This window comes from Scyliorhinus canicula, unplaced genomic scaffold, assembly GCF_902713615.1.
Source record: "Scyliorhinus canicula unplaced genomic scaffold, sScyCan1.1, whole genome shotgun sequence".
Classification (NCBI taxonomy): domain Eukaryota; kingdom Metazoa; phylum Chordata; class Chondrichthyes; order Carcharhiniformes; family Scyliorhinidae; genus Scyliorhinus; species Scyliorhinus canicula.
In genome coordinates, this window is record NW_024055475.1 from 187,760 (window position 1) to 211,016 (window position 23,257).

Here is a 23,257-nt window from a genome sequence, read left to right on the forward strand (position 1 = left end):
TTATTGTTGTAATGGGATAGAGTCCCGGAGTACTGCCAATCTAACTGACAGACGATTTATTCCCCGATAATGTAATTTGATCTGCTTGTGTTCATCCCTTTATATTGGAGTGTAGAAATAAAGAGACTTAATATATAATGGAATTAGATTTTACTTAGAGATGTTCAAATATAATTTTCCTTTCGGATGAGGATAGACATTACAATGAATCAATTCAGCCAAACAATTATACCGATCTAATGTATTTTTAATAGGCAGCAGGGTAGCATGGTGGTATACCCTATAGTAAATCTCTGTGTCCATTCTGTTGGGTGTGTGGAAGGTGGGACGTGGATCCAGTCACCGCCTCCACCAGGGAATCAACAGGCGGCGCCTGGAAAGCCGCCCCCTTCTGCCGGGTATTTAAATGCCGCTCACTGGGACCCGAATCCAACAGTCCAGGAGCTGGTTTGTTCACTGAGTTCCTGACACAACCATTTCCCCCAAATGACCAGAAGGATGAGGTGGGCCATTTCTCTCAGTTTGTTGCTGACTTTCTTATCCCGTGAGTAGTTTTTATTGTCCAAGTCTCTCACTGTTACTGTCTCAGTGTTAGTCTCTCTCTGGAATGTTCCAGAGTCACCAATCATTTCACCAGCATTAATCCTCGGGCTTTTTGATATATTTTTACAGGTGTCCAGTCGGATATTGTGTTGACTCAGCCAGAGGCAGAGACCGGGCGTCCCGGAGGCTCCCTGACACTGACCTGTAAAACCAGCGGCTTAAATCTCGGCACCGCTTACATGCACTGGGTCCGGCAGGTTCCCGGACAGGGGCTGGAGTGGCTGCTTCGGTACTATAATTCATCCAGCAACTACTACGCCCCAGCAATTAAAGATCGATTCACTGCGTCCAAAGACACTTCAAACAACATCTTCTCTTTGGCCATGAGGAGCCTGAAGACCGAAGACACCGCCATCTATTACTGTGCAGTAGGCCCACAGCGAGAGGAATCAGGGCTGGACCCGCACAAGAACAGCTCGAGAGGGAATTCAGCAACTTGCTCCTTAACCTGAAGGTCAGTACTTGATTCAAATGTAATATTAATGTCAGTGATCAGAGTCATTGCATACGCTGCTTCTTACATAACTAACACAGAGAAAATTAAACAGTAAAACTGAACACACCAATCGATATAATAGGATGAGCTTTTGTCTGATTATATTTACTGTTAACAGTTTCATCAATGAGAGGCTTGGCTATATTCCTAGCTTTATTATTTCCGATACTTGGGAAAATCTATGTACATTGGGTTTGATAAACTACTGTCTAAATTGTAAATTAGATCAGAAGTAAACGTGTATTTGAAGTGAATATTGAGCGGCAGGACTGAACAGAGAGTGAGTGCAGTTTTTGTGCGGGTGTCTGTCACTGTGACTACAGTGGGTCACAGTGCTGTGCACAGCGACATCCTCATACAAAAACCTCAGAGAAAGAGCTTGTTCAAATTGGTGATCAGCGCCACAGCAGGATCGTCAAAGTAAATGAGTTTTAAATAAAACAAAGTTTGGAAGTAATATTAGTTTGCAAAAAGGTATAAAAATCTTCCACTTTATCTCTGTTGACCGACTCGCTAAATCTGCACAGAGGGTTTAAAAGTGTCCCGATCCTCTTTATAAATGTAATGACCAGGAGAAGCTGAAATAACTCACCCATTCGCTCTCGGAAGAGACAGAGTTAGTTTTTGAGGGAGCAGTGAAATTAAATATCTGTATTTTATAGTTAACAGTCTGCCGCAGTATTTGACACGCTGTGTCTCACTGTGATAACTGGGGCACAGCAGTTACTGTCAATACAAAAAGCCCCTCAGCACTAATTCACTGAGGCTGGCTCAGTGCTCGCTTTTACAATCCAACTTTATTCACAGTGAAGCATTATTTGATTCCAGCAATGAGAAAATAATAAGAATTAATGTGGAAAATTGGTGGTCGTTATTTAGTCACAGTTGGTATTTTCAATAACATTTCCATGTCTGTGAAATGTAAAACATTCGGTCATTTATGAAGAGAGAACGGTACCACAAATATTAATATAATTTCCTGAAAATTAATCGTGAATTTTCTTTGCCGTTGGTTTGTGAATATTTAAAATAATGGTGGATTTCTGTCTATTTTATGCAGGTGCGGTTATTGTATGGAGCTGCCCAGGGAATGTGACACTGTGACGCCATGGGCCACTGGGGACAAGGCACCATGGTGACGGTGACTGCAGGTAAGAACCATTCCGTCATTTACCAACTGTGCTACTGTATTTGTTTTATATTTTTCTGCATTTTCAAAATCCATGCGTTCACTGAAATGTGTTTTGGTGGATCATGTATTGGGATGTTGTTGCAATGTTTCATTTGATTCTGCTGAAAGGGGGATATAGAATCCCGCGGTTTCTTGACAGAAAGATGCTGCTGAGGGATTCAGTCCCTGTTTGCTCTGATCTGATGTTTATTTGCTGAGGATACTGTGTGGTTCGGTTACTTTAAATACAAAACGTCTGTTTGTACGATGTTTAATCTCGGCTCTATCCAATGTCTACAGTTTGTACCGTCCACCGCACAAGTGTGTGAGATCGATCCCAACATTGACAAAATGTGCTAAAGTTTCTGTACTATCTTATTGAACATGTTCTGCTTACTGAAAGTGCTGATGATATTATTCAAGTTTTCTGTTTAGTTTACCTGTTCATTCATTTGATGACATGAAGGTTTGGTGCATTCTAAATTGAGATTTTTTGCAATGTTACATTCGATTCTTTTGGAAGTGTTTTGTAGAATTGAGCTGCTTCTCTATGATGTTTCAGTGATGTGATTTGGTGTTTTCCTGCTGAGGAATTTTTTGGGTGACTTTGTGTAGGAAAGTTTGTGAAAAGGTTTGGTGTGTCTGTATTGTATCAACTCGTTGACACTGAGCGGTGACACTGAGCGGTTGCACGGTTTGTGATTGAATGTAAAGGGTATACGTGTTGGAAACTGCTTGTCGCTGGATTGTCGGCAGAGATCAGGGAGGCTGTTTCTGCATCTTGAAAAAAACTGAAAATTGCAAATTAATCTAAGCCACGTTTTACCACAAAGCCTTTCAGAGCTCAGGTTGTTGCTGCAATCACAGTTTGCCGTTTGTGCAAAGTTTAATCTCGGTGGCATCTGATGGTTGCACCTTTTACCATCAACTGCACACATTAAAAGCATTTAAATGTGTTTGAAAAATGACTCAGTATGAAAAAAATGGTTAAGTTTCAATATTTAATTGTTGTTAATATTCGAGCACCTCGCAATGTTATTCCACATTTCTGTTTAGTTTAATAATTCATACATTTGGTGACCAGCTGGTTTGCTGGATATTGATATTTTCTTGCAATGTTAAGTTTGATCCTGTTCGATGTAGAATTGAGCTGCTTCTCCATAAACGGGGTTCAGTCCTTCATTGATGTGATTTAGTGTTTTGTTCTGCTGAGGAGATTGTGTATCTGGGTGACTTTAAATTATTCAGATCTGTCAAACGGTTCAACGTTTCTGCATTGTTTCTGCATTGTTTAAACTCGGTGACACTGAGCGGTTACACGTTTTCTGGTTGAATGCAAACAGTCTCCGCGTTTGAAAATGCTTGAAGGGCGATTGTCCGCAGAAAACAGCCAGGCTTAAGAAAATAATCGAATAAAGATATATTGATGCATTTTGTAATTTTAACTGGTGCTTCCAGATTGAACGAAATAGTGACTGAAACGCCCATACAAAACATAGTAACATTTATATAATTCAAACAATTGCAATGCGGTGATACAACTCTATATTAACCAAGGGTTATTTTAGATTAATATAATTCATCATTAATCACCTTTCACAATCCTGCTGTGTTCTGCACGAGGTTGACATGGCCGGAAAGGTTTCTAGGCTGGAAATACTTTGTAGTTCCAGTTATTCTATTATTTCAGTGCCGCTGCAACCATATTATTCCTTCACTGTAATGCGTAGTTGGATAGCGAGGGAATTATCACTAATCGAACCTGAAACAGTTTTCTGAGATGTGGAAGTCGCTGCCAATCAATGAATTGTTCCGATGATTTTATTTATATTGTAGGAAAGTTCAGATTGCATATGGCATTAGATTGAAAAGTAAAAGCTTGAATGTCAAACCGATTTATTTATTTACAAAAGGTTAACAGTACCTTTGCATTTTATAATGACATCCTGTCTCCCACGCTGTGCTCCACACACGATAGAATTATAGGAAGAACAGATGATAGGAAAGAAAGAATGATTATATCTTAGCTTTAGGCTTAAATTTTATTCAATGCTAAATTCAACAACAAATTTTCCACTCCACTTGCTCATAATGGGTCAGTTTTGCAAATGATTTGAATAAATATTACTGAGCTGTTCTCGTTATATTCATTACTTTCTGGGAATAGATGGAGTTTATGATTTATCAATGTGTTCAGAAAGGCGCAGATTTTACACATTTGTAGGTCGAATAGAGCAATTGGAGTAAAAAATAAAATAAAATGTGAATAGAGTCAACTAAATGTTAAGATGTTTTCATCGAGTAATTTGGAGTTTATTGTTCAACATTGTTTGATTGTTAGGTTGTTTTAATTAAATCCCAATTATTTCACAAAGCTCTGGGTAAAAACAAATTGGGGATTATTGAATGCTATTTTTATCATATTTATTATTATAGTACAGATAATCGAATAAAGAATTAGCTGACAATTAACATTAACTTACAGTACAATATCAGTGAGAACTAATTCAGCATAAATTACCTCCTACAATTGAGTTGTATCCTGGCGTGCAATATCTCAAAGGTTTTAAAGAGTTTTAATAATATCTGTAATTAATTTAGGAAACAATACATTTCTTTACACTGCTGTGTGCAGCTCAGTTCTTTTGCTGATTACATTCTTTTGCCCTGATTATTTTGCTGATTATATTTAGTTCTGTTTTTAGATCATATTAGTGGGTAATGTGAATATTTTCTGGTTTGTTTAATTATTGCCCTGTCACTGTGTCTCTGTTAAGTCATTAATCTACCCTGAATCTGTAATATTTAATCTGCTCATTTTCAGCAAAACTACTTTTTGCCCAATTGTCGAGTTTTGAGATAGACAGAGAGAAATAGTTAAAAACCGAATGCAGTTTTGAAATTAATGTCAGTTTAATTTCAAATAAATTACTGAATTATTGTTGTCGGAAGTTGGCCATTGATAAATTAGAATCAAACAGTTTCATGAAACTGACAGATTGAACAGATCTATCTGCTGGAACTCGATTGTTGTCATTTGTGTCTGTTCAGTTTCTGTGCGTGCGGTCACTGTGCTGGGACCATGAATCTTCCTGACTGGTTGTAAATCTTCTAATTCATTTTCCAGTATTTCAGGGAGTGCAATTTGAGCAAGTCCTTCAATAAAACTTGTATATGTGTGGAATGTGGAAATTGTACTTGATGTTTGACCAGGCGACTCAGAAAGGGGATTCCAAACCCAGATTGTGACAGTCAGAAAGAATTCAGCAACGCCAGACAGGCTGGAGAAGGAGATTTGGTTGATTTTTAAGCAGCGATATATCGGTCTTGGGAATTTTCGATTCGGTAATGCAGAGAGCGATTTATTGGGTTACATTCCGTGCTATGGCCGTCCTTGATCTATTTAATGCGTCAGTGCAGCGGAGAAACCCCTTTGCATTTTATTTGTCATCCTATCCTAGGATTCTGGAGGCGCTGGCAAGGCTAGATTTTATTATGTATGCCTAAGGGTTCTTGGGAGCATCCTTGAATAGCTGCAGTCCATGTGGCGGAGGTATATCTGCAATATTGTCAGGGAGGGAGTTCCAGAATTTTGAGTCGGCGACAGTGAAGGATTGGCAGTATATTTCCAAATCAGGATGGTGAGTGTCTTGGAAGGGAACTTGCAGGTTTTGGTGCACCCATGCATCGATACAAACGCACACATACTCTCGCTCTCTCACACGCATTTTCTCTCACATCCTCACACAAACTAATTCTCTCACGCACGCACATAATCACAATACTTCTTTCAAACATACACACTGTGCCTCACATGCAATCACACACTCACAATCTCACTTTCAGACACACTGTGATGATCTCTCACTCACACATTCACTCACACGCTCTCTCACTCACACACGCTCTATCTCACACGCACTCTCTTTCACCAAATCTCTGACACACCTTGCCTCACTCTCACACCCACTCTCAAACAAACAGACCCTCTCCCTCACATACATGCATAATCGCTCTTCAAACGTAGCATTTTTTCTTTCAGGCTCTCTCACACACACATTCCCTCTTATATACATATACAATATCTCAGACGCACACAAACTCGCCAACACATTATTACTCTCTCACTCTCTCGCTCTCGCGCACTCTCACACGCGCACCCTGGCACATGCCCTCTCTCTCTCTCATGGACACTGTCTCATTCTCTCTCTGACACACAATCTATCTCTTTCAGGCATGCAGTATCTCACACCCTCTCTCTCACATTCTCTCTCTCTCTGACACACACTCTCTCACACTCGCATTCATTCTCTCATACACTCCCTCTCGATCACAGACACACTATCTCAGACACACAGATCTCTCTCTCCCACACACAGTCTGACATCCATAATCGCTCTTCAAACAGAATCATTCCTTCTTTCACACACACAATCTCAAACATACTATCTCTCTCCCTTTCTCTCACACACACTTCCACAGACACACACACGCACCCTGTCACACACATATATTCTCTCACCTGCTCTCTCTCATGCACAGTGTCACGTGTCTCTCTCACACAATCTCTCTCTTTCGCACCTGCACACTCATACACAAACACACACATACTCACACAAACACTTATTTCTCTCACACACACAAACACTGGTACATACATATCTCGTAAACACACTTTCTTTCACTCAAACACAGACATGTTCTTTGGCACACTCTCACAGGTTCTCTCATAAACACACAAACTCGGCCGCACAATCTGTCTCTCTCTGACACACGTGGTCTCTCTCTCTCACTGTCTGAGGTACACACCCACATGTTCTCTAATCTCTCACACACACTCAATCATACACACACTATCTCGAACTCACACACAAAATCTCACACACACACATCCCCACACACACACTCACACAGAAATTCTCCCTTGCAAATTAATTTATTCTCCCTCTAACACCTATCTCACATACATACACGTACTCTGTCGGAGTGTGGTCTGTTCAGTTTCTGAAAGTATTAAAGCAGCTGCCCAGTGATCTACACTGCTGTCTGACTTTACACAGCCGGTGTTACTGAAAGCTGATCAATGTGGAGAATCAGGACAGGATGGATGGAGAGGAAGAGTCGGTGGAGCCCCAGCTCGGCTGTGGACAAGACAAAAGGAAGCTGAGTCTGAGCGGAAAATCATCCAGAGACACATCGTCCTAATGGCTGGGAGTACCTGTGAATCATCACTCAGCCACGGTCACTCACTCACTCACTCACTCACTCACTCCCACACCCTCACTCACAATCCTCACTCACTCCTTTTTAAAAATAAATTTGGAGTACCCAATCCATTTTTTCTAATTAAGGGGCAATTTAGCGTGGCCAATCCACCTACCCTGCACATCTTCGGGTTGTGGGGATGAAACCCATGCAAACACAGGGAGAATGTGCAAACTCCACATGGACAGTGACCCAGAGCCCGAATCGAACCTGGGACCTGGACGCTGTGAGGCAGCAGGGCTACCACTGCACCACCATGCTGCCCTTTCACTCACTCCTTCACACACACTTACCCACTGTCACTCACTCACACAGCCTCACTCACTCACACACACATCCTCACACACCCTCACTCACCCACTCACTCACTCACACCCACCCTCACTCACACACCCTCACTCACACATCCTCACACACTAATGCACACTCCCTCACTCACACGCCTTCACTCACTCACACACCCTCACTCACCCACCCTGACACACTCACCCACCCCCACTCACACACCCTCATTCACCAACCCTCACTTATCCACCCTCACTCACACATCTTCACTCATCCACCCTCACACACCCACCCTCACTCACACACACACTCACCCACCTTCACTTACACGCACTCACCACCCTCCCTGAATCTCCCTCATTCACAGACTCTCATTTCCACACCCTCACTTACTCCCACACCCTCACTCAGCACCCTCACTCACACACCCTCACTCACACACCCTCACTGACTCCCACACCCTCACTCACACATCCTCACTCACACATACTCACACGCACTCGCCACGCTCCCTGAATCTCCCTCACTCTCCTACACTCCCTCGCCACCCTCACTCACTCACACACCCTCACTCACTCCCACACCCTCACTCACACACCCTCACTCACTCACACACCCTCACTCACACATCCTCACTCACACATACTCACACACACTCGCCACCCTCCCTGAATCTCCCTCACTCTCCTACACTCCCTCGCCACCCTCACTCACTCACACACCCTCATCCACTCCCACACCCTCACTCACACATCCTCACTCACACACCCTCACTCACACATCCTCACTTACACATACTCACACACACTCGCCACCCTCCCTGAATCTCCCTCACTCTCCTACACTCCCTCGCCCACCCTCACTCACTCACACACCCTCACTCACACACCCTCACTCACACACCCTCACTCACACACCCTCACTCACACAGCCTCACTCACACACCATCACTCACACACCATCACTCACACAGCCTCACTCACACACCCTCACTCACACACCCTCACTCACACACCCTCACTCACACACCCTCACTCACACACCCTCACTCACACAGCCTCACTCACACACCCTCACTCACACACCCTCACTCACACAGCCTCACTCACACACCCTCACTCACACACCCTCACTCACCCACACCCCTCACTGGCTCATCCACCCTCACTCACACAGCCTCACTCACTCACTCACACATCCTCACACACCCACACTCGCTCACCCACTCTTACTCACTCACAACCCTCACTGACTCATCCACCCTCACTCACACAGCCTCACTCACTCACACACACATCCTCACATACCCTCACTCACACACCCTCACTCACTCACACACCCTCACTCACACATCCTCACTCACTCACACCCCTCACTCACCCACCCTCACTCACCCAGCCTCACTCACACAGGCTCACTCACTCACACACACATCCTCACACACCCTCACTCACTCACCCACTCACTCACTCACACCGACCCTCACTCACACACCCTCACTCACTCATCCTCACACACTAATGCACACTCCCTCACTCACACGCCTTCACTCACTCACACACCCTCACTCACCCACCCTGACACACTCACCCACCCCCACTCACACACCCTCATTCACCAACCCTCACTTATCCACCCTCACTCACACATCTTCACTCATCCACCCTCACACACCCACCCTCACTCACACACACTCACTCACCCACCTTCACTTACACGCACTCACCACCCTCCCTGAATCTCCCTCATTCACAGACTCTCATTTCCACACACTCACTCACTCCCACACACTCACTCAGCACCATCACTCACACACCCTCACTCACATACCCTCACTGACTCCCACACCCTCACTCACACACCCTCACTCACATACCCTCACACGCACTTGCCACGCTCCCTGAATCACCCTTACTCTCCTACACTCCCTCGCCACCCTCACTCACTCACACACCCTCACTCAATCCCACACCCTCACTCACACATCCTCACTCCCACACCCTCACTCACACATCCTCACTCTTACATACTCACACACACTCGCCACCCTCCCTGAATCTCCCTCACTCTCCTACACTCCCTCGCCCACCCTCACTCACTTTCACACCCTCACTCACTCACTCATCCTCACTCACACACCCTCACTCACACACCCTCATTCACTCACACACTCACTCACACACCCTCACTCACTCACACCTGTCACTGACCCACCCACCCTCATCCACCCTCACTCACATATCCTCACTCACACGCACTCACCACCCTCCCTGAATCTCCCTCACACTCCTACACTCCCCCGCCCACCCTCACTCACTCACACTCCCTCACTCATTCACACACCATCACTCACACACCCTCACTCACACCCCCTCACTCACACACCCTCAGTCACACACCCTCACTCACACACCCTCAATCACACACCCTCACTCACACGCCCTCACTGACTCCTACACCCTCATTCACACATCCTCACTCACACATACTCACACGCACTCGCCACGCTCCCTGAATCTCCCTCACTCTCCTACACTCCCTCGCCAACCTCACTCACTCACACACCCTCACTCACTCCCACACCCTCACTCACACACCCTCACTCGCTCACACACCCTCACTCACACATCCTCACTCCCACACCCTCACTCACACATCCTCACTCACACACCCTCACTCACACATCCTCACTCACACATACTCGCACACACTCGCCACCCTCCCTGAATCTCCCTCACTCTCGTACACTCCCTCGCCCACCCTCACTCACTCACACCCCTCACTCACACACCCTCACTCACCCACCCTCACTCACTCACACCCCTCACTGACTCATCCACCCTCACTCACACAGCCTCACTCACTCACTCACTCATCCTCACTCACACACCCTCACTCACACACCCTCATTCACTCACACACTCACTCACACACCCTCACTCACTCACACCTGTCACTGACCCACCCACCCTCATCCACCCTCACTCACATATCCTCACTCACACGCACTCACCACCCTCCCTGAATCTCCCTCACACTCCTACACTCCCCCGCCCACCCTCACTCACTCACACTCCCTCACTCATTCACACACCATCACTCACACACCCTCACTCACACCCCCTCACTCACACACCCTCAGTCACACACCCTCACTCACACACCCTCAATCACACACCCTCACTCACACGCCCTCACTGACTCCTACACCCTCATTCACACATCCTCACTCACACATACTCACACGCACTCGCCACGCTCCCTGAATCTCCCTCACTCTCCTACACTCCCTCGCCAACCTCACTCACTCACACACCCTCACTCACTCCCACACCCTCACTCACACACCCTCACTCGCTCACACACCCTCACTCACACATCCTCACTCCCACACCCTCACTCACACATCCTCACTCACACACCCTCACTCACACATCCTCACTCACACATACTCGCACACACTCGCCACCCTCCCTGAATCTCCCTCACTCTCGTACACTCCCTCGCCCACCCTCACTCACTCACACCCCTCACTCACACACCCTCACTCACCCACCCTCACTCACTCACACCCCTCACTGACTCATCCACCCTCACTCACACAGCCTCACTCACTCACACACACATCCTCACACACCCTCACTCACTCACCCACTCACTCACTCACACCCAACCTCACTCACACACCCGCACTCACACATCCTCACACACTAATGCACACTCCCTCACTCACATGCCTTCACTCACTCACACACCCTCACTCACCCACCCTGACACACTGACCCACCCCACTCACACACCCTCATTCACCAACCCTCACTTATCCACCCTCACTCACACATCTTCACTGATCCACCCTCACACACCCACCCTCACTCGCACACACTCACCACCCTCCCTGAATCTCCCTCATTCACTGACTCTCATTTCCACACCCTCACTCGCTCCCACACCCTCACTCAACACCCTCACTCACACACCCTCACTCACACGCCCTCACTCACTCCCACACCCTCACTCACACATCCTCACTCACACATACTCACACGCACTCGCCACCCTCCCTGAATCTCCCTCACTCTCCTACACTCCCTCGCCCACCCTCACTCACTCACACACCCTCACTCACTCCCACACCCTCACTCACACATCCTCACTCACACACCCTCACTCACACATCCTCACTCACACATACTCACACGCACTCGCCATCCTCCCTGAATCTCCCTCACTCTCCTACACTCCCTCACCCACCCTCACTCACTCACACACCCTCACTCACTCCCACACCCTCACTCACACATCCTCACTCACACACCCTCACTCACACGCCCTCACTCACACACCCTCAATCACTCACCCTCACTCACACACCTTCACTCACACACCCTCATTCACTCACACCCCTCACTCACAGACCCTCACTCACTCACACCCCTCACTGACCCACCCACCCTCACTCATCCACCCTCACTCACACATCCTCACTCACACGCACTCACCATCCTCCTTGAATCTCCCTCACTCTCCTACACTCCCATGCCCACCCTCACTCACTCACACACCCTCACTCACAAACCATCACTCACTCACACACCCTCACCCACACACCCTCACTCACTCACACCCCTCACTCACACACCCTCACTCACACACCCTCACCCCTCACTGACTCATCCACCCTCACTCATCCACCCTCACTCACACATCCTCACTCACACATCCTCACTCACACACACTCACTCAGATGTACTCATGACACTTCCTGAATCTCCCTCACGCACCTACTCTCCCTTGCCCACCCTCACTCACTCAAACAGCCTCACTCACTATAACACCCTCACTCACCATCCCTCTCTCACACTCATTGACTCACACTTGCTAGCCCAACCTAAATTGCTCAATCTCATTCAGCCACACTCATTCACACACCCTCACTCCACCTTAGTCACTGACACTGATTCACTCACCCACCCTCACTGACTCAGCCTCACACACCCACCCTCACGCATCCTCACTAACCCTCAGTCACACAACCTCACTCAGTCCACCCTCACTCATTCAGCCTCAGTCACACACCTTCACACTACCCTCATTACTCACCCTCAATCATCTTCACTCACTCACACACCCTCACTCATTCTTCCTCGTTCACCCAGCTTTATTCACTCACCCACTCTCACTCTCTCAGCCTCATTCACTCACCTACCGACCCTCACTCACCTTCATTCAGTAACCCACCTACGCACCCAACCTCATTCAGCCTCACACACCCACCCTCACATATCCTCCTTCAGTCTCTCAGCTCAATCAATCACCCATCCTCACTCACTCACCCTCACTCACTCACCCACCCATCCTCACTCACTCCCCCTCACTCATCCACCCACCCTCACTCATCCTCATCCAATCACTCAGCTCAATCAATCACCCATCCTCACTCACTCCCCCTCACTCATCCACCCACCCTCATTTACTCACGCTCAGTCACACACCCACCCTCACTCATCCTCATCCAATCACTCAGCTCAATCAATCACCCATCCTCACACACTCACCCTCACTAACTCACCCACCCACCCTCACTTACCCACGCTCAGTCACACACCCTAACACACTCACTCTCATCCACTTACACTCACTAACCCACCCACCCTCACTTACCCACGCTCAGTCACACTACCTCACACACTCACCCTCATTCACTTATCCTCACCCACCCACCCTCACACTGTCCTCACTTACTCACCCACATTCACTAACACACCCACTCTCACTCACCCACTCTCATTCACTCGACCTCACTGACGCCCACAATCACTCACCTCACTCACTCACTCTCTCACTCATACTCACCCACTCACCTACCCTCAGTAAACTACCCTAACTCAGCCCCACTCACTCAACATCACACCCACCATCACTCCCCCATCCTCTCGCATTCGCCCACCCTGACTCACTACCCTCACTCACCCACCCTGACCCACTACCCTGACTCACTACCCTCACTCACCCACCCTGACCCACTACCCTGACTCACTACCCTCACTCACACAGCCTCACTCACAAGGCGTCTCTCACCCACCATTTCCCATGCACTTTCACTCACAATCTCACCCATCCTCATTCACACACCCTCACTCACCCATGTTCCCTCTTACATCCTCCCTCAGCCACCCTTACTTACACACACTCATGCACCCACACTTTTTCACCCGCTCTCAGTCACCGTCACTTACACACACTCACTCACCATCACTCACACACTCTCATTAACTCACTCACCATCACTCACCCAACCTCATTAAATCACCCTCGCCTCTCACCCTCACTCACTCATGCACCCACTCTCATTCACTCCCTCATTCTCACCCATCCACACTTATTCTCTCATTCACCCTTACTCACTCAACCACTATCACATACCCTCGCTCACCCACCCACACCCATGCGCCGCCGCTCATACACCCTCACTCACCCAAGTTCACCCACTAATTATGTTACAAACCTCGTTCACAGCCACACTCATACAGCCTTAACCACCCTCACTCATTCACTCTCACTCATTCACCCTCACGCATTGACCTTCGTTCACTCACCCTCCCCATTCACTCACCCGCAGTTACCAATCCTGCCTCACCCACCCTCACCCACTCACCTACACCACACAACTTCACTCACAAACTCGCCCTCCAGGCTTCACTCACCCATCCTCACTTATTTTCCACCTCTGACTCACTGTCCCTCACCCATCATGACTCACTCACCCTCAGTGACACACCCTCACCCAATTACCCTCACTTAGTCAAACCCCCATTCTCTCCCACTCATCCACACTCTCATATCCTCAATCACCCAACTCACTCACCCGCACTCACTCTCCCACCCTCACTCAGTTACTCACTCACCCGCACTCACTCTCCTACCCTCACTCAGTTACTCGCTCACCCACACTCACTCTCCTACCGTCACTCAGTTACTCACTCACCCACACTCACTCTCCTACCCTCACTCAGTTACTCACTCACCCGCACTCACTCCACTACCCTCACTCAGTTACTCACTCACCCGCACTCACTCTCCTACCCTCACTCAGGTACTCACTCACCCACACTCACTCTTCTACCCTCACTCAGTTACTCCCTCACCCGCACTCATTCTCCTACCCTCACTCAGTTACTCACTCACCCGCACTCACTCTCCTACCCTCACTCAGTTACTCACTCACCCACACTCACTCTCCTACCCTCACTCAGTTACTCACTCACCCACACTCACTCTCCTACCCTCACTCAGTTACTCACTCACTCTCCTACCCTTACTCAGTTACTCAGTCACTCTCTTCATTCTCTCTTATTCACGGTCCCTAAATCAGCGAGGGAATGTCTGGAACGAGAGAGAAAGAGAGAACTGTGGCGAGACATGAGCACGAGAGGTGCCCACGTGTGTCTGTTGGCCCGGGATTGGGGAGAGCCGGGGGATAGTTCAGAGAGCCGGGAGAAAGCGCCGGAGCCGGGAGAAAGCGCCGGAGCCGGAAAAAGAGCCAGGAGGCAGGGAAAGGGCAGGAAAGGGGGAGGAGGGGGCAAGCACAGAGATGTGGGAGCCAGGGGAGAGATTCTGCGGAAGCTCAGGGAGCCGTCGCAAAGGACAGAGAGCTGGAAGAAAGCGGAGAGAGCAGGGGAAAGGTGCCGAGAGCCGGTGGAAGGTGCAGAGAGCTGAGAGAATTGCAGTGATCGGGAAGAAACTCAGCAAAGAGTGGGCGATAAGCGGTAAGATTCCGCGCATAATAATGGCAAAAACTGAAAGAACCGCGGAAAGTACCAGGAACCGGGGCAAACTGCAAAGAACGGGAAAAGTGAAGAACGCATGGACAAAGCAGAACGAGATGGAGGAAAGTGCGGAGAGACACAGGAAAAGGCAGAGATGTCGGGGAAAGCCGTCTAAAAGAGCAGACAGCTGAAATAAAGTGAAGGGAGCAGGTGAAAGGTGCAGAGATCCAGCGGAATGGCAGAGAGACGGGGGAACGAACAGAGAGCGCGGGGCGGGGTGCGGGGGGATTGCAGCCAGCCCGGTCTCAGTGACAGGCGGAAGGCTGTTGATTGTGACGTACACAGCTCAGTTCGCTGGATTGTGACGTGCACAGCTCAGTTAGCTGGATTGTGACGTGCACAGCTCAGTTTGCTGGATTGTGACGTACACAGCTCAGTTAGCTGGATTGTGACGTTACAGCTCAGTTAGCTGGATTGTGCCGTACACAGCTCAGTTAGCTGGATTGTGACGTACACAGCTCAGTTAGCTGGATTATGACGTACACAGCTCAGTTAGCTGGATTATGACGTACACGGCTCAGTTAGCTGGACGGCTGGTTCGTGATGAAGAGCGATCCCAGCAGCGCGGGTTCAATTGCTGCACCGGCTGAGGGTATTCATAAAGAACCCCAGGACTATGGCGGGGTTTTACATTTTGGAGAACATGATGGCTAAAATAATGGGAAAAATCATCCGCTCTTCGCTTTCAATCCAATGAAATTTACATCATTCTGATTACATCAAAATGTTGTTTTTTTGCCAGGTGATATGGACTGAGAAAAATATGTAAGTTTCCAATGAGTGGCCAAACAGGTGGTGATTCTCAAATGATAGAACTAATAGAAGCTGAAATGTGGATGGAGCATTTGTTGGGAAAATGTTGGAATAAACGCATCATTCTCGTGAATTTTAGAAATGTTTGGTTGCTTAATAAATACAATCCCAGAGTCTAACTTGTTGAATGGGCCATTCTCTCCCAGCGACACTGTCTCCGCCCACTCTCTACAGCCTGGTCTCCTCCTGTCAGCAACACAACACCGACGGCTCCGTAACCGTTGGCTGTTTAGCGATGGACTACTCCCCAGAAATCACCAGCCTCACCTGGAAGAAAGATGGGCAGCTGATCACCACTGGAGTTAAGAAATACCCGTCAGTGAGAAACAAAAAGGGAACCTACACCCTGAGCAGCCAGTTAACCATCACCGAGTCAGAGGGGGAATGCAACAAAATCAGCTGTGAGGTTCGACACAGCGGCTCAGACAAGAGCATTGAAATTAAATGTAAGTGTTGTAGAAACTGTGAGAAACAGACGTTTGATTACTTTATTTAAATCTTTGGTCATAACACATTGATGGTTCTCTGCACAGTTCTGATTCCTGCGAGAAATAGTGATCACAGAGAAACTGTTAAAATATAATTAAACATTTTATTCGTCACAACATCTTCTTCAAGAAATGTCTAACTTGTGTTTCTTGAAGGTCCTCCACCTGACATCCATCCAAATGTTCTCCTCACCGTGAGTTCCAGTGAAGAAATCACAAGCAAGAAATTTGTAACCATCGTCTGTTCAATCAACGATTTCAGTCCAAAGTCAATCACGGTGAAATGGCTGAAGAATGGACAACCTATGGATTCAGGAATTATCACCTCTCCCGCCTGTGAAGTGAACGGGAATTTCTCAGCGAGCAGTCGGCTGACAGTCTCCGCTGGGGAATGGTTCAGCAAAGCGGTCTACACCTGCCAGGTCACTCATCAAGAGGTCACCCAAAGTCTCAACATCACCGCGTCTGGTAAGAGACACAAACAGAGGAAACAATAAATGATCCTGCATTCTGATGTTAATCAAAATCAGGAATTTACTGGAGTTAGTACAAAGCACAGAACAACTTCTAATTTACTGCCATGTAGTTTGTGTTTCATTCTGATGTAAGACCTGCATTAGGATTGCTCACCATTCAGGATTTGATCAGTATAGAAATAAATGTTTCCCTCTAATTTGAAGTAATTTAGGGAATGAGGTGGATTTGATATTAGCTTTATCCTGAGACAGCTGATTAAATTGCAGAGGCAATGGCTGTCTGGAACCCTTTACTGAAACCAGCTCGGGACGAAGATTTTGGAATGTTTATCCAACCTATTTATAAATCAGCCTTCAGCATTAGGTTTCTGAGATCAGGACTGGAATATTTGTATTGGCAATGCTGCAATACTGATTCATTAGAATGGTATCGGGGCTGACTGTATTTCAAAATGAGAATAGTTTTCACAAACCAAACTGGTTTTCCATTGTGTGTAGAAGATTAAAGACGATAATTGGAAATGAAATGAAAATCGCTTATTGTCACGAGTAGGCTTCAATGAAGCTACTGTGAAAAACCCCTAGTCGCCACATTCCGGCGCCTGTCCGGGGAGGCTGGTACGGGAATCAAACCGTGCTGCTGGCCTACTTGGTCTGCTTTAAAAGCCAGCGATTTAGCCTTGTGAGCTAAACCAGCCCCATGGAGGTTGATGTTTCGGAGTTGATTGATTCCCATTGAGTGAGTGAAGGCTGAATCCTGCTGTCCTAATTCTGAAGATGAAACTTGGGTTGATTTCGACCTTTTTCAATCACAGATTCTTCCGTTCGCACTGATGCCTCAGTAACAATACTGCCACCACCAATAGAACAGGTCTTACTGGAGGCGACTGTAACCTTAACCTGCGTCATTTCGAATGCTCCTTATGGAGTCACCGTGTCCTGGAGTGAAGCGAAGAAGCCGCTGAAATCAGAGATTGCCGACCAGCCTGGGGCAGATACTGAGAGCGTGGTCAGCAAATTAAACATCTCCACACAAGCCTGGCTGAGCGGGGCTGTGTTTGACTGTGTGGCGAGCCATCAGGACCTGCCAACTCCTTTAAGAATTTCAATTCACAAAAAAATAGGTGAGCGGTGAGATTGAAGCAATAAGTGAATCATTGTGTCTATTTCCAGTGTCAGTGCAGCGGTCAGTATTTAGCATTCAGTGTATTTATGGTCCATACTGATTGGTAATTCCACTAACAAAATACTCTGGTCATTTAGAGTTTAAGGGGGAAATTGATATCTAGCAGAATGAACAATGAAACCCAACAGTGATATTAGGTTTAGATGGAGCGAGACCATAGACCAGAAGACTTAGGATCAGATGTAGGCCATTGGGCCCATCAACACTGGTCCAACCTTCAGTGAGATCATGACTGATCTGCTATGATGATCTTCCACTCCTCTTTCCCGCCTTATCCCCCTATCTCTTGACTCCTTTACTGATTTAAAATGTGTCTCTCTCAACCTTGAACATACTGAACAACCCAGAATCTACAGTCCCCTGCGTTAAATAATTCCACAGCTTCACTACCCTCTGAGACAGGAAATTCCTTCTCATCTCTGTCTTAAATGGGAGAACCCTCATTTTGTGATCCTGCACTCTGCTCCTAGACCCTCCCACAGGGGAAAACAACCCATCAGCGTTTATCCTACGAAGCTCCCGGAGAATATCTCAATTAGGCCGCCTTTATTACTCTAAACCCCAATAATGAAAAACACTTATTGTCACGAGTAGGCTTCAATGAAGTTACTGTGAAAAGCCCATAGTGCCACATTCCAGCGCTTGTTCGGGGAGGCTGTTACAGGAATCGAACCATGAACCACGATCGAAGGCCTGCCTTGATGTGCTTTCAAAGCCAGCAATTTAGCCCAGTGTGCTAAACAACCCCTATTAGTACAGCCCAACCTTAATACCCTCTCCCCAAAAGAAAATCCCTCCATACTCGGGATCAACCTCATGATCCTTCTCTGGACTGCCTTCAAAACCAATCTGTCTTCCTTTGATACGGGCACCAAAACTATTCAAAGTGTATCAGATGTAGTCTAAGTAAATAATAATAATGATGTGGAGATGCCGGCATTGGACTGGGGTGAGAAGTCTGACAGCACCAGGTTAAAGTCTAACAGATTTGTTTCAAACACTAGCTTTCGGAGCACTGCTCCTTCCTCAGGTGAATGAGGAAGGAGCTGTGCTCCGAAAGCTAGTGTTTGAAACAAACCTGTTGGACTTTAACCTGGTGCTGTAAATAATAATAATCACTATTGTCACAAGTAGGCTTCAATGAAGTTACTGTGAAAAGCCCCCAGTCGCAACTTTCTGGCACCTGTTTGGGGAGGCCTGTACGGGAATGCCTTGCATAGTTTTAGCTCGACTTTCCCATGTTTATATTCTATTCCCTATGAAATAAAATGTCAACATTCAATTTGTCTCCATATTACCTGCAGAACTTGCGTTTTGTGGCTTCAGCACGAGGACCCCCAATTCCCCCGTTACTTCAGCTTTCTACAGTCTTTCTCCATCTAAATAATATTCCGTTATGTTCTTCCTCCTACCAAAGTGGCTAACCTCTCATTTTCGAATATTATGTTCCATCTGCGAAGTTTTTGCTCAGTAACTTAAGCTGTCTCTGTCCCTCTCTAGATTTTCTGTAATCCTCACCATTTTCTATATTTGTATCTCCAGCCATGGCAATAGTACATCCACTTATTAAACACAGTTTTGAAATTCCTGTATATTACATCTACTGCCCCCCTCTCTCTAGCCTTCTCGTTATCACCTCAAAGAATTGCAATAAATTGTCAGGCATGATTTACCCTTCACGAAGCCGTGCAGACCCTGCTTGATTATATTCTGTCTGCTTAAATGCTCAGCTAATAAAGTCGCTGGCCTATAGTGCCCTGTTTTTGACTCCCTTCCTTTTGGCAGTTTTCCAATCCTCTGGGAGTAAGGTGGGAGGAGCCTAGTGTGGAGTTTATACACCAGCACAGAACAGTTGGGCCGAATGGCCTGTTTCCCTGCTGTACACTTTCTGAAACTTACGAATCCAACATCCGTAAATTCTCAGGGAAAAGGATTGTGTCCACCTCTGCTCCGAGCTGGGAAACCGGACAGATCCCAAAGTGGAAAATGGAAACCTTTAAAATCCAACACAAAACACATTTCTCCCACATCTAACCCACGGTTCCATTGTCTCCGGAATTCCCCATTTTATTGACATTTATTGTACATTTTCTGCAGATCCCAATCCGCGGGAACCGTCCGTCTCTGTCCTCCTGCCCTCGGCTGAAGATGTCTCCGCTCAGAGATTCGTCTCCCTCAGCTGCTTAGTGAGAGGTTTCTCCCCCCGAGAGATCTTCGTCAAGTGGACCGTCAATGACAAGCCGGTGAATCCCGGGAACTACAAGAACACCGAGGTGATGGCGGAGAACGGCAATAGCTCCTTCTTCATGTACAGCCTGTTATCCATTGCAGCGGAGGAGTGGGCCAGCGGCGCTTCTTACTCCTGTGTGGTGGGACATGAAGCCATCCCCTTGAAGATCATCAACAGAACGGTTGATAAATCCAGCGGTAAACCCAGTTTTGTGAACATTTCCCTCGCTCTGATGGACACCGTTAATTCATGTCAATGAGAATCTATTGGTTATATTTTGAACTAAAATAAAAATAATAAAGGTTTTATTTCCTCCAATTGTGATTTAAATACACAGCCGCTTAATTAATGGAGCTTCCACTTTGCTGATATTAGATCTGTTCAATGAGACCCGGATTTCTACAGGTCTCAGCCCCAAGTCTGATACAACCAGTGCTCCCAGCTCAGATACACCCTGGGTTAGAGACAGAGTAAATCTCATTCATTCCAGGATTCAGCAAAATATCTTCATTGACTTTCCTTCCGCTGAGGAGAAATCGGACAATTCCCCATTTCAGACAAACAAACCCATCACCTTTAGATCTCGGTGTTCCTGCTTCTCTCATTGTCCATCCCTTTAAAATTAATGTCAGCTTTAAGTTGCTGCATCAGACCCACTGGGAACTGAATTGAGGGTCACACAGAAACATGGACAACAATCCCCAGTCAAAGAGAGGGGAAAGGGAAATGATTAACCCACTCACTGTAGTTAATCCACTACACCCCTACTTTCCCAACAGAGAGAGGAGGAGGGGCATTCCTTTATCCTCTATGTGCTCACTTCCTCAAAAGAGAGAGAGGGGAGGTGAATTATTTAATCCACTGTACCCCCACTTCAACAACAGAGAGAGGCGGGGGGCCTTTAGTTAATCCATAGTACGCGACTTCCACAAAAAAGGAGACTGGGAGGGGCATCAGTTAACACACTGTACACCCACTTCCCCTGGAAAGAGATAGGCGGAGTGCCTTTAGTTAATGCACTGTACCCCCACTCTCCCCACAGAGAGAGGTGGAGGGTCTTTAGTTAATCCACTGTACCCCACTTCTACAACAAAGAGAGCGGGAGGGCCTTTGGTTAATCCACTGTACCCCCACTTCCACAACAAAGAGAGTGGGAGGACCTTTGGTTAATCCACTGTACCCCTACTTCCCCAACAGATAGAGGGGGAGGGTCTTTTGTTCGTCCACTGTACACCCACTTTCCCGACAGAGAGATGGGGAGGGGCATTCCTTTATCCTCTGTGTGCTCACTTCTTCAAAATCAGAGAGGGGAGGGAAATTAGTTAATCCACTGTACCCCTACTTTCCCAACAGAGAGAGGAGGAAGGGGCAGTAGTTAATCCACTCTGTCCCCATTTACACAAAAAAGAGAGGGGAAGAGGCATTCAGAAATGCCCTGCATCCCAACTCCCTAACAAAGAGGAAGGGCTATTAGTTAACCCACTGTGACCCCACTTCCACACCAATGCGTGGGAGGTGAAATATTTAATACACTGTATCCCCAATTCGCCATCAAATAAAGGAGGGGAGTTTGTTAACTCAGTGTACCACACTTTCCCAACAGAGAGAGGAGGGAGGGGCATTATTTAATGCACTGTACCCCCACATCCCGAACAGAGAGGGGGAGGGACATTAGTTAACCCACTGTACCCCCACATCCCGAACAGAGAGAGGGGAGGGGCATTAGTTAATGCACTGTACCCCCACATCCCGAATAGAGAGGGGGACATTAGTTAATCCACTGTACCCCCATATCCCGAACAGAGAGAGGGGAGGGGCATTAGTTAATGCACTGTACCCCCACATCCCGAATAGAGAGGGGGACATTAGTTAATCCACTGTACCCTCACTTCACCAACAGAGAGGCGGAAGGGGCAGTAGTTAATCCACTGTGTCCCCATTTACCCAAAAAAGAGAGGGTAAGAGGCATTCGGAAATGCCCTGCACCCCAACTCCCTAACAACGCGGAAGGGACATTAGTTAATCCACTGTGACCCCACTTCCACACCAATGCGTGGGGGGGGGGGGGGTAGGGTTGCAGTATTTAATACACTGTATCCCTAATTCCCTACCAATAAAGGAGGGGAGTTTGTTAACACACTTTCCCAACAGAGAGAGGGTGAGGGGCGTTAGTTAATCACTGTACCCCCCACTTCGACAACAGAGAGAAACATAGAAACATAGAAAATTCAGCACAGAACAGGCCCTTCGGCCCACAATGTTGTGCCAAACCTTTGTCCTCGATTAAGAACAAATCAATCTACACCCCAGCATTCTACCATAATCCATGTACCTATCCAATAGCCGCTTGAGGGTACCCAATGTTTCCGACTGAACTACTTCCACAGGCAGTGCATTCCATGCTCCCACTACTCT

The 23,257-nt window shown here is 47.2% G+C and overlaps 1 pseudogene; it reads left to right on the forward strand.

The window, feature by feature from the left end:
* The first annotated feature begins 492 nt into the window (after positions 1 to 492).
* LOC119959869 lies at positions 493 to 20,795 on the forward strand (annotated as a pseudogene).
* Positions 20,796 to 23,257: the final 2,462 nt, after the last annotated feature.